Below are 15,645 nucleotides of genomic sequence, written 5' to 3'. Positions count from 1 at the left end.
TCTATCTGAAACCTTTTAGTATCTCCAGGGTTCTTCCATGTACACAACCTTCTTTCATGATTCTTTCCAAGTAGCCCAACATAACCATTGTCAGCAGCCCTTGATCGGTTCAGCTGGACCAGAGGACCCAGTGCACTCCACGTAAACTTCACTAGCTTGAACAGTGCCTTGTTGACAACTTGGGTCCAGGGCTTTGTGGTGTCTGCGCCACACTCAAACCATATCATCAGCTCTTACCAACACTGATATCGGGACACGTCTGACTAGGGCACAGTTTTCCAGTCGCCTGGGGTCCAAACGAAATGGTCTCAAGCTCAGGATTGGGGCTGTAGGCGGTGTCGTGCTGTCAGCAAATGCACTCTCGTCAGTCGTCTGCTGCCATAGTCTAATGACGCCAAATTTCACCGCTGCTCTCTGTGGCTAATTGACGGCCGTCGGCTTGTGCCGGTGCGTTGTCCAAGTTGAGAGGTACCGCCTGAAAGTTTGTATTCTCGACACACTCTTGACGCTGTGGATCTCTGAATATTGGATTCTCTAACGATTACCGAGATAGAATGCCCCATACATCTAGCTCCAATTACCATTTCACGTTCAAAGCTTGTTAACTCCCGACATGCGGCCAAAATCACGTCAGAAACCCCCCCCACACACACACACATGAATCACCTGAGTCCAAATGACTGCTTTGCCGATGCACTTCCCTTTTATAACTTGTGTACGCTACACTACCGCCATCTGTATATGTTCCTATCACTATCCCATGACTTTTGCCACCGAGCGATGTGGCGCAGTGGTTAGCACACTTGACTCGCATTTGGGAGGGCGACAGTTCAGATTCGCATCCGGCCGTCCTGCTTTAGGTTGTCCGCGATTTCCCTAAATCACTTCAGGAAAATGCCGGTATGGATCCTTTGAAGGGGCACGGCTGAGTTCCTTCCCCATCATTCCCTAATTCGATGGGACCGATAACCTCGCTGTCTGGTCCCCTCCCCCAAATCAACCATCAGAACACAATTAGCTCACAACGTAAAAAGATATGGGTAAGCTAACGAATATACGCATTGTCATTGTAAATCTTCAACGAGTAACATTTTGCAGAAAATACTACAAATAGTTTAAATATTCATCAGCGCACTAAAATGTCCAAACGACTGGTTATCCAAGTCTATTTTAAGAATGGGAGGGACATGCGTAACACAAAGCTGGAACTGTATTAGAACGAATATTGTCCGACAGATCTTCGTCCATTAAATTTATAACAACACGTAGGATCTTCATTCCAATAAATTTAATCGCCGTTTATGACCCGGTTAATGAAATGCAAACGGAAGAGCGTGGTAAAACATCCATCGCTCTTTGGACGTCTTAAACTTACTATTTTGCTTGTCCTATTATATTGTAGCAAGGAAGAACCATTGCCAAAAGTTTTGAAGCAGAATAGACGACCACGTCCTACCATGGTTGATGATTTCGTGTCTTTCCTGGCTACAAGCTACCCGCCTCCGAGCATCCAACATTTGTGATGCACATTTCTTCCTTTTGCCCAACTGCGGTATTCATCCACGGATTGAAAATATGTCTGCATTAACACTGGTCTAAAATATCTTTATCCGTAACGTATAACCTGAATTCAGCTCTTATTATGCTATCTGCATCGCAGAAATACTCCCTGCAGTGCACTACATGAAAAATTCCTTCCTCTGGTCCATATTTAATTTTTCAACCCATGTACTTCATACCTGAATATACAACAAGGTTTTCATCACTTAAATTCGTGAAGAGACAAGTAAAATTTTTCGTTCCTTTTAGAACTGTCAGAATAAACGAAACAACTAGAGCGCACAGCGAGACCGTTCCCAGTTAATAGCTAAACAGTCTTTCATTCGGTAAGTGTCAGACATGTGATGTTACAGAAGTGATAAAGATCAAGTGAGCATACAATATACGATATGACAGAACAGTTGAAGAGAGAACTCTGTGGATTTTGTTGCAATAAAAATGACAAAAATGTCATTAGATGCGCTGATGTGCTTCATTAGGAAATGAGGGGTCATTAGAAGTGGCAAAACTCTGGGCTGTAACAGTTACTGGGAAAACCTATAAAGATAGTCATGCGTGTTATAAAATATAGTGTGCAGCGGTCAAAAATGGTTCAAATGGCTCTGAGCACTATGGGACTCAACTGCTGTGGTCATAAGTCCCCTAGAACTTAGAACTACTTAAACCTAACTAACCTAAGGACATCACACACATCCATGCCCGAGGCAGGATTCGAACCTGCGACCGTAACGGTCGTGCGGTTCCAGACTGTTGCGCCTTTAACCGCTCGGCCACTCCGGCCGGCTAGTGCAGCAGTCAGTCATCCTTTTTAGATTTTATTATGCAAATACAGATTTCGGCTAGTAGTTAGCCATTCTCAATGCGCTATTTTTTTTATTCTCAATGGATGTAAGTCCCTGTTGTTAGGGCGTCAGTCACAGTTCTTTGAGTCATAGAACTCAGACTGACGCCCGAACAACAGGGACTTACATGCATTGAGAATAAAAAAAAATTGCACGTTGAGAATGGCTAACTACTAGCCGAAATCAGGATTTACATAATAAAATCTAAAAAGGATGACTAATTGCTGCACCCTGTAATTTATAAGTCACATACAGTCGGCGAGTGCATTTACTTTCCGACTAGAACGTTACCCGATGGTCATGCTTGTATTGAATTAGACACTGCTGTAAAACAAAAAGATATAGAAGATGAAACAAAGCGAGTAAAATAAAGAAAGCAAAATAAATGATTTCTACAGTAAAAGTTACTAACTTTATATAGTATATGCACAATTTTGAAACATTTTGTTACGAATTCATTTTCCAGTGTGCGCTTCACACTTACGGAAGAGAAGTTCAATCACATCAGATTGTAAAACTTGACGGGGGAGAAACAAGTGCTGTATTTTTTGGCTCATAATGAAACCCATCTCAAAATAAATTTAGGGACAAATAAGAAAAAAAAAAGCATTTTCTTCAAGAACACGTTTCGGTTGGGATTTTTGCGGTGATTTTTTTCGTCGTATTCTAAAAGGCAACCACATCAACAATAATTCATGGAAGTCCTCAGCTGCTTACATTTATCTCGGTGAGGATAATAAAAGAACCCAATCGTGATGACGTATAAGTGTATGAAGCATACAGTTCAACATAAGAAAGCAAACTAGAGGAGCCGGCCGTGATGGTCGAGCGGTTCTAGACGCTTCAGTCTGGAACCGCCGACCGCTACGGTCGCAGCTTCGAATCCTGCCTCGGTCATGGATATGTGTGATGTCCTTAGGTTAGTTAGGTTTAAGTAGTTCTAAGTTCTAGGGTACTGATGACCTCAGCTGTTAAGTCCCATAGTGCTCAGAGCCATTTGAACCATTTTTGAAACTAGGACAAGTAGTGACACAGCTGCAGACTTTCCATCATCCATTTAGTTGGTTACTTACACACGGGAATGCGAGTTATTCGTGGGAAACACCCTGATTTTCCCGTTTTGTTGATCAAATAATCATGCATCTACTGTACGAAGGAGGCCATTTAGTGTCGAAAAGTTCGAATTACAATGTCGCGAGAATAAGTAGCAAATTCATACGCCTCCTTTCTTTCTCTTATTTTCCTATGAGATTTCACTGGTCATTCTAAAGCTCGCTCATTTGTGAAGCAATGAAGTACGCTCGTTACATTTTGATTTACGACACTTTCTTCCTTTAAGACCCTGCTACAATACTGATCTAATTAATCAGTGATTAATTTAAACTGGTCTCAACAGTCCGGTTCAGCCTGGAGTGTAACCCTCAATCTGTCTAATTTGGTGGTATCGACCTGTCCTTTTCTCAGTGGCTCCGATCGTAAATCGTCAGGTGCTTAACGTTTACTGCGAGATAAATGGTAGTTTACTGAAATTGCGACGTCCTTCATTCCACCCAACCCGTAAAATTAGAACTGAGCTTTACTAGAGGAGTGGCGAGTTTGTAAAGACTTTCAGAAAATTGTATCATGGTTCTTGTTACGGACTGAAAGTTATCAATAAAGATTCTTAAATACCGGTAAACATAAAATATTGTTCCGCACGCAACTACTGAAATTAATAAACATTTTGGCAAAAACATAAATAATGAGCTATTTACACAACAACTATGGAATCCGAGACCGCACAAGTAAAACATCGGATCGTGTTTAGTTCCGCAACTGTTTTAATTTATCGGGGTTATATTTAGCACTCCTACTCGGAGATATTTTAGCCTGTAGAGAATTCAGTACCTACACGGCCTGCTTTCTAGTCTCACTAACAGGACTGATAACTAGTCCTACCTTAGGCGCTTCACGAAACAAAAAAATCCAGTAGCTTTTCACTACACAATTAATCACTCACTACTACAATCAGTCAGGTACGTACCTAGAGGTAACTACTCGTAAAGAAAAAAAGTGGAACTAGCATACATATTCTGTCATAGCAATCCAAGTAGAAGCAGTAAAACTGTAAGAAGAATACTGATGTTCACCTACGAAAGAGATCTCTTACAAAACACTGGAGTGTGGGTTGTACAGTGCGTTGTAGTAACAGGAGCCACCATGCGTATGTAAAGAAGGACCCTGTTTACAGAGATGCTTGATTGACTGGGAGGACGCTTTAAGACAAATGCTGAGAAATTTAATTGGCAGAATCTGTATGTATCGCGAAAACTTGCTCTGAAAATTCCAAGAGCCCACTTTTTTCCCACTTCATTTATCCGACTGGTATGATGCTGCCTCTCATACGCAAACCTCTTATTTCAGAGTAGCAGTTGCACTAAACGTCCTCGGTTACTTGGTAGATACAGTCCAATCCCTGTCATCCCCTACAGTTTTCCCCTCTACAGTTCCCGCCAGTACAATGGATCTATTTCCCTAATGTCTTAACAACTGTGAAGTCGTCGTGTCTCTTCCTCTTGTCAGTGTTTTCCACATGTTCCTTCCTTCGTCGTTTCTGCAGAGATCCTTCTCTTTCCTTATTTTGTCAGTCAAATGGTTCAAATGGCTCTGAGCACTATGGGACTCAACTGCTGAGGTCATTAGTCCCCTAGAACTTAGAACTAGTTAAACCTAACTAACCTAAGGACATCACACACATCCATGCCCGAGGCAGGATTCGAACCTGCGACCGTAGCGGTCTCGCGGTTCCAGACTGCAGCGCCAGAACCGCGCGGCCACTTCGGCCGGCTTTTGTCAGTCCATCTGATTTTCAACATACTGCATCCCAAACGTTTCGGTTTCCTTCCGTTCCGACTTTCCAATTGTTCATGCTTTTTTTCACTATTACATAGTGCTGTGCTCCAGACATATGTTCTCAGAAATTTCTTCCTCAAATTAAGACCTATGTTTGATAACAGGAGACTTCTCTTAGTCAGGATTTCTCTTTTGCCAGTGCTAGTCTACATTTTAAAACCTCCTTCCTCTGTCCGTCATGGGTTATTTTGCTGTCTAGTTTGCAGAATTCCTCAAATTCATCAATTTTGTGATGACCAATTTCTATGTTTAGTTTCTCACTATTCTCATTTCTAATACTTCTCATTACATTTATCTAATTCCTGTTTACCATTAGTCTTTATTCTATACTCATTACACTGTTCAACACATAGTGAAATTATTCTTCACTTTCAAAAAAAAAGAAAAAAAAATTGGTTCAAATGGCTCTGAGCACTATGGGACTAAACTTATAAGGTCATCAGTCTCCTAGAACTTAGAATTACTTAAACCTAACTAAACTAAGAACATCACACACATCCACGCCCGAGGTAGGATTCGAACCTGCGACCGTAGCGGTTGCACGATTCCAGACTGTAGCATCTAGAACCGCTCGGCCACCCCGGCCGCCCTTCACTTTCACTGAGGATAGTCCTGTCATCAGCGAATTTTATCACTAATATCCTTTCATCTTGAATTTTAACCGCATTCTCGAACCATTCTTTTACTCCAGTCTTAGCTTCTTCAAAGTATAAACTGAACAGCAGGGGCTAAAGGCAACGTCCCTATCTTATCGCTTTTCAATCCGAGCACTTCGTTCTTGGTCTTCCAGTCTTATTGTTTCATCTCGGTACTTCTACGTCATCTACTAGCCTACTTTTCCTCAGAATTTCGAATATCTTGCTGCATTTTACAATACCGAACGCTTTTTCCAGATCGATAAATCCTATAAACGCCTCTTCATTTCCCATCAGTCATACTTCCATTATCAACCGTAACGTCAAAACTGCCTCTCTGGTGCCCTTACCTTCTCTAAAGCCAAAATGATCATCATCTAACCGCTCCGTAACTTCCTTTTAAATATTCTGTGTATTCTTCTTGTCGGCGGCTTTGGATGCACGATGTATTAAGCTATCGTATCTTCGAACTTACGCCGATGAAATTTTTCCGGAAGTCTGATAGTATGCCACCACACCAATTTGAATAACCGTGTGCTTGTCACTTCTCGCAATGACTTTAGAAATTCCGGCGGAATATTATTTATCACTACCGCCATATTTGATCTCATATCCTCCAGGGCTCTTCTGGATTCTGACAATAATAATGAATCCCCTGTGTTTTCCATATTGATTCCAGTTTCTTCTTCTCTCTCGTCATTAGACAAACCTCCCCTCTTACAGAGGCGATCACTGTGTTTAACAATGGAATTCACACTACACTGTTGATGTTACAGACCATGCTTTTAATTTACGGAAGGTTGTTTTGACTTTTCTACATGTTGAGTCAGTCCTCTAAACGTTCTTTTTTTGACTTCTTCACATTTTTCCTAGAGCCATTAACCTTTGGCTGCCGTGCATCCGATTTGTAGTCCCCTAAATGATGCCTAAATTAGGCAAATAGTAGTAGGAGTTAAGAGGTTACTGTATTTCATTTTTAACAGATTTTATGATGATGGTGTTATGATGAAATTCATAATGACGAGATGATAAAACAAATTATTTTGGTAAAGAAAGGCTAGTGCATTTCTATTCAGTGCTAAAATGGTCTCAGATCTTATAGCAGTGTTCTTTTCTAAAGTGGTAGAATTTATAAAAGGTGAATAAAGAGGAGCAGACTGTCTGCTTTCTTTGTAGCCCATCTTCGTGTTGGTGAATGGTTAATATGTGTGAGAGCATCCGTTGTTCCCTACGCAGCATTCACTAGGGGGACTTAAGTCGGAGAAAAGAAGGCTGATACCACCCTAGGGAACAAGGAGCCCCGACTTAATCAGCAGAGGCTTCAACCCTAACAAGGACAGTTTTCACTCGTTCCTCGTTGCCCACCATCATAAGCTGAGATGCTGAGAGACGCGTTACCAGTCATTGTGTACTTCCCTCGCCTCTTTTCCTCATTCTGACTGCAGGACTAACATTGTGTTTCTCTCCTCGGCGTGTCTTCGCAGCGTCGCGGGAAGACTGGGACTCTGCGACTCCCCTAGTCAGTCTCCTCTTGATTATAATCAATGAGTCCACCCTCCTGAGGCATTACTCCAACGAGGGGAGCGTCCCCACCCGAAACCTCTAGGTGTGGGCAACACAATAAATACCGAATTTTCGAGAACAGTGCGACTTTCGTACAAGTCGGAGGCCGTGTCTGGAAATGAAGCATTGGGAAGCAGCACATCTTTGCTACGATTTATAGGTTGCTTTTAAAACATCGCTCATTGTCTTACTCCCGATCTTGTACTTACACGGCTGTCGCTGTTCGAATATAAATGTCGATGCCATCAGTACAACAACTCAGCAGTTAAACATTTAAAAAAAACATAAAAATTGGCCTTTGATGTATACTATCGAATATCTGAATAATGCTTCTAAGTACAAATATCGAGCGCTAAATATCGTCAGAATAACATCTCTCATGGGCACACCGAAAAGAAAACTCTACCTCCCTCCCCCCCCATCACCCCCTACCCCATCCCTCCAAAAGCCTCACCTTCCACCACTCCTACTATGCCCCCCCCCCCCCCCACACCCAGTTCAATCAGCCAACTTTCACTAAATGCATGTCTCTAAATTATACTGTATTCTAACAGATATTAGCTAATTCTACTGTGGCGTCTCGGGGCAGGTTTACTACACCAAACTAGACTCGGTCTGACTTGCATGGTGCAATCAGGACGTTAACGACAATATGGACTTTTTTTTTTTTCGGGTACATCATATTCGCCGTTGACTGTAGAAATTATTTATTTTACAACTGCCATGGCGTTGGCAGGAACGGTTTGCTGAAATAGGAAGTTAATAACCTTTCTTTAATCTTTATATCTGAAATGCCTGGGCTAGCAGGGCAGAGCGGATCAGGTTGTGGAAAGGGGCTAAAATAGGTTGCTGTCAGTTGCGCTCAACATACAAACTTTATCTATCAACACACAAAATTACAACAAGGATGGAAAACACTCAAAATTTTAATCGGCCTCCTTTGATTAACTGTAGATCGGGTGAAGGCCACACTCGAAATCCAGGACACAATGCCTAAGCAAGAAAGTGAAATACAAGGTTCTTCTGGAGGTTTCACCCAAGAATATTTTCTAAATCTTCAATCGAAATCGGTTGAAGGCCTTAGCAATTTTATTTTAATTGAACTTGGCTGTAGTCATATTGAGCAATAAGAAGAGTTTCAGTCAAAAGGCATAAGGCCTTATCTTAAAACATTTCATGCAAAATTCGGCTGAAGGCCCCATACAAAAGCATAACAATCTTATGCCTTAAGGGAAAGACAAGAACATTAATTTAAGAGATATTAAAACTCGGCTGAAGGCCACATATCAACAAAATATGTTGAATGGCTTAAGGCCTAAAAGAAAAGAGTTTCAATTTAAAAGGCAGACGGCCTTATCTCGAAACATCTCATGTAAAATTCTGCTGAAGGCCACATATAAAAGAATGACAATCTGATGCCTTAAGGCCAAGATAAGAACATTAATTTAAGAGATACTGATACTCGGCTGAATTTCAACACATCAACCAAATAACTAAGACACAAACAGGGAGATTAGTATGCAACACACAAGGAACGGCGCTCAGAAGTTTCCAAGGGTCGGTCTGGGATTGTAACACTAACGCCCGTTTAGGTGAGACAGGCAGCCTGCCCAGCGACTTTTAATCTGAAGGCAACCCAACTGGCAGACTGCCGACTGACCAATCAACAAAATCATTTCAGCTCCACGCAACCAGCAAAATGACCACAAAATTTCAATATAACGAAATACAAAATATTGGCGCCTACAACGATCAACAACACCTCAGCTATCGAACTACACGCCGCACTGGACTGCAACAACATGACTTGGAAAATCCACTGCCGAAAATTACGTCAACAACCATGGCAGGTAACCGTAACGTCAACGGCCACAAGGCAGAAAAATACCGGTGGTCAGCTTCAATAACAAGGAATAAATTAAGTTCAGCTAAACTCCACAGGAAGACGGCTGGAATCTTGGCCGACTTGAATACACACACGTTGTTGCTCACGGGAATGTCCCAAAAGCGACAACCAGGATCAAACGAAGAAATGGAAGCAGTTGAGGCTCGATAGTAGGTTAAGTGAGGAGCCAACTTTCATGTCCAAGATCGTTGGGCGACGAGCTTCGTTAACACTCTCAAGGAGCACCTCACACTCCAACCGCGCGTGCACACCACCAGCGGATCCGGCCAGAGCACGCGCGACGGAGACTTCTTTAAAATGCTTTTTTATTCCAGTCTCTGATCACAAATGAATTCTTTAGACGATGACCGTTTTCAGTCTATAATGAACATCTTCAGATCTACAATATATAAATATATACATACAGTGAGCAGTGTGTCTTTTAACATAATACAGCAATATGTACCACAATATACTGTCATACACCAGGAAAATGTACGGATAAAATATGGTATAACGTACCATTTTTACACCATGTCCTACAGTGATACGGCCATAATGGCACCGTCAAAACATATAAATATAATTAGTATAGCATCGTCACATAGATTTAAAATATGGTGTAATAGGCCACATCGTCCACATAGTGATTATTGCCAACTAGCTACTGAGGTACAGTAGCATCCAGAAACCTGTTTGCCTACACCTTCCATAGATGTCATATAGACATTTTATCTTCCATAAGCAATTTATAGGTTGCCACAGGCAACGTATTGCGCTATATTAATTGTTGACCGCAAATTCACCATAAAAAAGGGTTGGACCTATACTCTTCATATATTTTCTTTTAATAATTTTCCATGGGTAACTGCATTCATCTTTTAATGTATCACAACTGGTTCCTGCGATAGTCATCAATTTTAATAAGTCTGCTACATGCATTTTATCTAATGTGCTTTTATCAGATTATCTTTTTGCATAAATGATGACTACATGTAAGCAAGCCCACAGTAGCGACATCTAGGGAGGGTGTAGGCAAACAGGTTTCTGGATGCTATTGTACCTCGGTAGCTAGTTGTACGATGTGGCCTATTCTACACCATATTTTAAATCTATGTCACGATGCTATGCTGTTTATATTTATATGTTTTGACGATGCCATTACGGTCGTATCACTTTAGGACATGGTGTAAAAAAGGTACGTTATACCATATTCTATCCGTACATTTCCCTGGTGTATGACAGTATATTCTGATACATATTGCTGTTTTATGTTAAAAGACACACTGCTCACTGTGTGTATATATTTATATATTTTAGATCTGAAGATGGTCATTACAGACTGAAAACGGTCATCGTCTAAAGAATTCATTTGTGATCAGAGACTGGAATAAAAAAGCATTTTACAGTATTGGATCACTGTTTGTACACCCGATTATGTCGCAGTTGGGGAGACTTCTTTGCTGCTCCACGCCAGCCGACCGACTACCCAGGCGCGGAAGTGGTGAAAGGACCAAATATACGTTGGCCGATGAGACGACCAACCGAGCGACCAACCAACGGTCGTCCCGCTCCAATCTCCCTCCGTCGGACAGTTCATGCGTGTCGCCAGCTGTCGGCGAGCACTGGCTCTCTGCGCCTCACCGGCGCTCTTTCCCCGACTTCACTGTTGCTCCGTCCCGACTGCACTGCTGGTCCGCCTCCAACAGACCGCCAGACACACGACGACCCGGAAATACTATCGGTCCCCCGGAGATGGTACGACAGTGAACTTATTGATACACGCTGCTGCTGCCGCTCACGGGCAAGTAAGGCAGGAAATTAGTGACGCCAGTAAATGGGATAAGAAAACGAGGCGGCAGTACCGTAATAGAAGATGAGAAACAATAAATGGCATGAACACAAACCGTGCATGGCTTAATGTTGTTCTAACAAACACATTTGTTTAGCGAGCTGTTGGACCAAAACTCCTTACCAGAATGTTGGATGCTCGCAATAATTTCTAGTAAGGATTTGCACCGGAGACGATGAAACATCCCCTTAGAAAAATTATGCATGACTGTGCTTAAACTGACACTGAAGTGTTGGCAGAAGAGCCAACACCGTGTTGCTAGAGGAGGCCGAAATGCACGCTTTTAAGCTCACACAGATTGGCGTAAGGTCTGGAACAAGGTAAAGTAATTATCCTATAAAGAAAAGAACGTAGTTCTTGGAATACTTAACTTTAATCCATAATTGGAGAACATCGCTCTTGTTTGTACATGCTTCACACGATAAATATCAAATGCTATGACGCCTTGCTAGGTCGTAGCAAATGACGTAGCTGAAGGCTATTCTAACTATCGTCTCGGCAAATGAGAGCGTAATTTGTCAGTGTAGCTTCGCTAGCAAAGTCTGCTGTACAACTGGGGCGAGTGCTAGGAAGGCTCTCTAGACCTGCCGTGTGGTGGCGCTCGGTCTGCAATCACTGACAGTGGCGACACGCGGGTCCGACGTATACTAGCGGACCGCGGCCGATTTATAGGCTACCACCTAGCAAGTGTGGTGTCTGGCGGTGACACCACAGACACACAATATTTTTTAGCGCAACGCAATCTGACTTTCAATAATCCCTACAAAAGAATGGCCCCGACTAACATTAACCTATACCTTTCACAAATCACTTACCTCACAAGAATCTTCGTTACTCGAACTACTGCAATACAGCGAGCGCCACTACTGCCAGCTAAATAAAAGATTCTAACTACTGAAGGCACTAACTACTGATAGGCATAGTTAGCAAATGAAAGATTTTGATAGAGAACGAACAATGTATTTACCTTAATAGTGTTCAAAAGTCATAATATATATAGCAGTTCATGACATCCATTCTTACAAATGTACTGTTTCTGATGGACACACGTCCATATCAGCCGCTCTCAAACATCCGCCATCTCACTTCCCCACCCCCAGCACTGCTGGCGGCTCACCTCCAACTGCGCAACGCTACGCGCTGTTAACATGCAGCTGCCCGACACTACAATAGCCAACAACAATGCAAACCAGCCACAGAGTGCACACAGCACAGCCAGTGATTTTCATACAGAGCGCTACGTGGCGTTACCAATAAAAAAACCTACACAGCCTACTTACAACGAGTACTTGCGATGCCACTCGTTTTGATAACTGCTGGACACTTGGCCTACCTGCCGACCGATGTGGCCGAGCGGTTCTAGGCGCTTCAGTCTGGAACCGCGCGACCGTTACGATCGCAGGTTCGAATCCTGCCTCGGGCATGGATGTGTGTGATGTCCTTGGGTTAGTTAGGTTTAAGCAGTTCTAAATTCTAGGGGACTGATGACCTCAGAAGTTAAGTCCCATAGTGCTCAGAGCCATTTGAACCATTTTTGAGAAAAAGAATTAGAACATCGTCATAGTAGCAAAGGCTACGAAACCTTCGGACAATTCTTGTGGAAGCAGGGGCATTTGATTGAGTCCTACTACAACGATGAGTCAAGACAGTACGATCACCTACTAAATAGCGTGCTGGTTCACCACTGTCGTCAGATCTGCTACATATCGTGGCGTGTCCTGCTTAAGAGAACAGACCAGCTTCTGACCACATTCTGTGATGAGGCATGGACGTCCAACACTTTTTCACCTACTCGTAGTTTCACCGTATTTCAGCTAGTTTCCGTACGTACTCACTACAACAGCTGTTTTCGGAATGCTCTTTCCCATACGACGGTCTGTAACCTTCTGCTCTTCGTCGAAGTCACTTATGTCAGTGAATTTCCCCATTAGCGGTCCCGTATAGTCACTAGAATGATTCCTCATTCGTCTATGCTCCGCTTAAATTGCCATAAAATAATGGAATTACTGCTGTAAAACAATTTATTTAAAAAACATGTACTTTAGTTTTTGTCACTCTCAGAATCCTCCCGTAGTGATACAACACGTCCAGTGATGGAATTCTTCCTCTGTGCATTCCTTGATAATGGGTGCAGCTTTTTCTTTCACTGCATCATCGAACTGAAATCTGGTTCTTTTAATGAGGATTTGACCTTAAGAGATAGATAAAAGTCACAAGGTGCTTGGTTAGGTCAGTAAGGTGAGTGGTCTAACACTGTACTTTGGTGGATACCTATTAAGAGACAATTCTGTATGAGCCGGTACGTTGTCTTGTTGTCGAAGACGTTGACTTGTTCTTCCACAATTCGTGTCTTTTTTTTCTTATTGTCTCACGGAGTGGTGTAGAAACTTCAGGGTAGTGATGTTGATTCATAGTTTGACCTTCAGGATCGCGGGGAAGGAACAAATTTCCATGAATATCGAAAAAAAATCATCAGCACTTTGAATCTTGATTTTCTCATTCGAGCATTTTCGCTCTGATTGAAGTTGGGCCGTTCAATTGCGTGGATTGGCGCTTAGTTTCTGGATCATAAGTTAAAAATTAAGATTTGTCACACGTTATAGCTCTTTCCAAGAAATTAGGATAAATTTTAACAGCATTCAGTAAGTATTAACATTGTCAAGAGATCTTTTTGTTCTATCGTGAGAGTTTTCAGCACCAATTCCGTTCTCATGTTAAATTAGGTGTACGAAATTTACCTTACGCATTCGTTGTCAATTTCAACAGTTTCAGCAATCGATTGAGTACTCAACCGACAGTCAGATCGAATCAGATTACCTACTTCTTCGATATGTTCATCTTTTTATGATACTGAACTGCGTCCCAGGCGCCTTATCGGCCATCTTGGTAAAGCCTGAACCACTGAAAAACTCGTGTACGTGATAAACAGCCCTCACCATACACTTCACTTACTAAAAAATAGGTTTCAGTAGCAATTTTTCCAAGATTCATGTGAAACTTCACGACACTTCGTTGCTCTATTACTACGTTTATCACCGTTTCGGTGAAAGAAACTAACAGTTCTCACACAAGTGAAGGCCACGGCCACACGGTTTCGTCTACAGACAACAGAGATGCCGCATTCGATCGAAAAGGCTTCAAGTTTCACAGCTACTAAGCGTTCATCTTCGGCGCATGCGTACTTACTCTGTGACAGAGTCATTCCCTCGAATACCTTCCTTAACGCGTCACTACCACGTGGTACTCAGTCTCGCGGTAGTCAGTCGCCATAACGATTTTTGATCAGCAGTATATCTAACGGTTAGGAAAAGTCCTTCGTAAATGCTGACAGATAGCCGTATCAGAAATCATCACCTCGTGTTTGCGTATTATTGCACCTCGCCGTAGAACCCAACGAAAAATTCGCCGGCTGTCTGAATCACGGATTAATTTAGGTCTAACCACGGTGTCTTTATCCCACGCCTACTGGCGGTAACACAGATTATCCAAACAAAATCAAATCTGCATCTCAGAGTTTCAGGGTGAGGGGAAAGGATTTAACCAGTTCTCTCCAATTAGATGCAGATATTGTTCGTTGTCAGATCCCATTTATAGTTGGGGTTATCCATCAGCAGAGGTATATGAAGGAGTTAGTCTCTGGTATTAAAAGTAGTAGCTAATAAAACAGTGATGGATGCATCCCTGATGTTTGTGTTGAACTCTGCCTTGTTAATCTATCTTAACAGAGCTCAAGTGATGTGTGGTTGAGGAAGGAAGCCTAGGCAACTGACCAATAACTATTCAGTTTCGTAACCGTGTCCCTAATACAGAGTCATCTGTATCTGTGACCATTTAGCAAGGTTGTAGCCAGGATTTTTTCAGTGAAGACGGGGTGGGGTGTCCGATCTGTTAAATATTGTAAGTAGGCTGTTTAGGTTTTTATGTTGGTAATGACACGTAGAGCTCTGTATGAAAATCGCTGACTGCGCTGTGTCAGTCTGTGGCTGGTTGGACTCATTGTTGGAATATTCGCTTGTGTAGTGTTGGGCAATTGGATATGAACAGTGCGTAGCGTTCGGCAGTTGGAGGTGAGCCGCCTGCAGTGGTGGATGTGGAGAGAGAGATGCCAGAGTTTTGAGAGGTTACTATGAGCGGACGATCTAGACGTGTGCCTGCCAGAAAAAGGAAATTTGTAAGACTGGATGTCATGAACTGATATATATTGTGACTTTTGAACACAATTAAGGTAAATACATTGTTTGTTCTCCCTCAAAATCTTTCGTTTGCTAACTGTGCCTATGAGTAGTTAGTGCCTTCAGTAGTTAGAATCTTTTATTTAGCTCTCAGTATTTGGGCTCGCTGTGTTGCAGTAGTTCGAGTAACGAAGATTTTTGTGAAGTAAGTGATTCATGAAAGGTATAGGTTATTGTTAGTCAG

This window comes from Schistocerca piceifrons, chromosome 7, assembly GCF_021461385.2.
Source record: "Schistocerca piceifrons isolate TAMUIC-IGC-003096 chromosome 7, iqSchPice1.1, whole genome shotgun sequence".
Lineage (NCBI taxonomy): Eukaryota > Metazoa > Arthropoda > Insecta > Orthoptera > Acrididae > Schistocerca > Schistocerca piceifrons.
The sequence above is the reverse complement of the archived record's forward strand: the minus strand, read 5'-3'. Positions refer to the sequence as shown.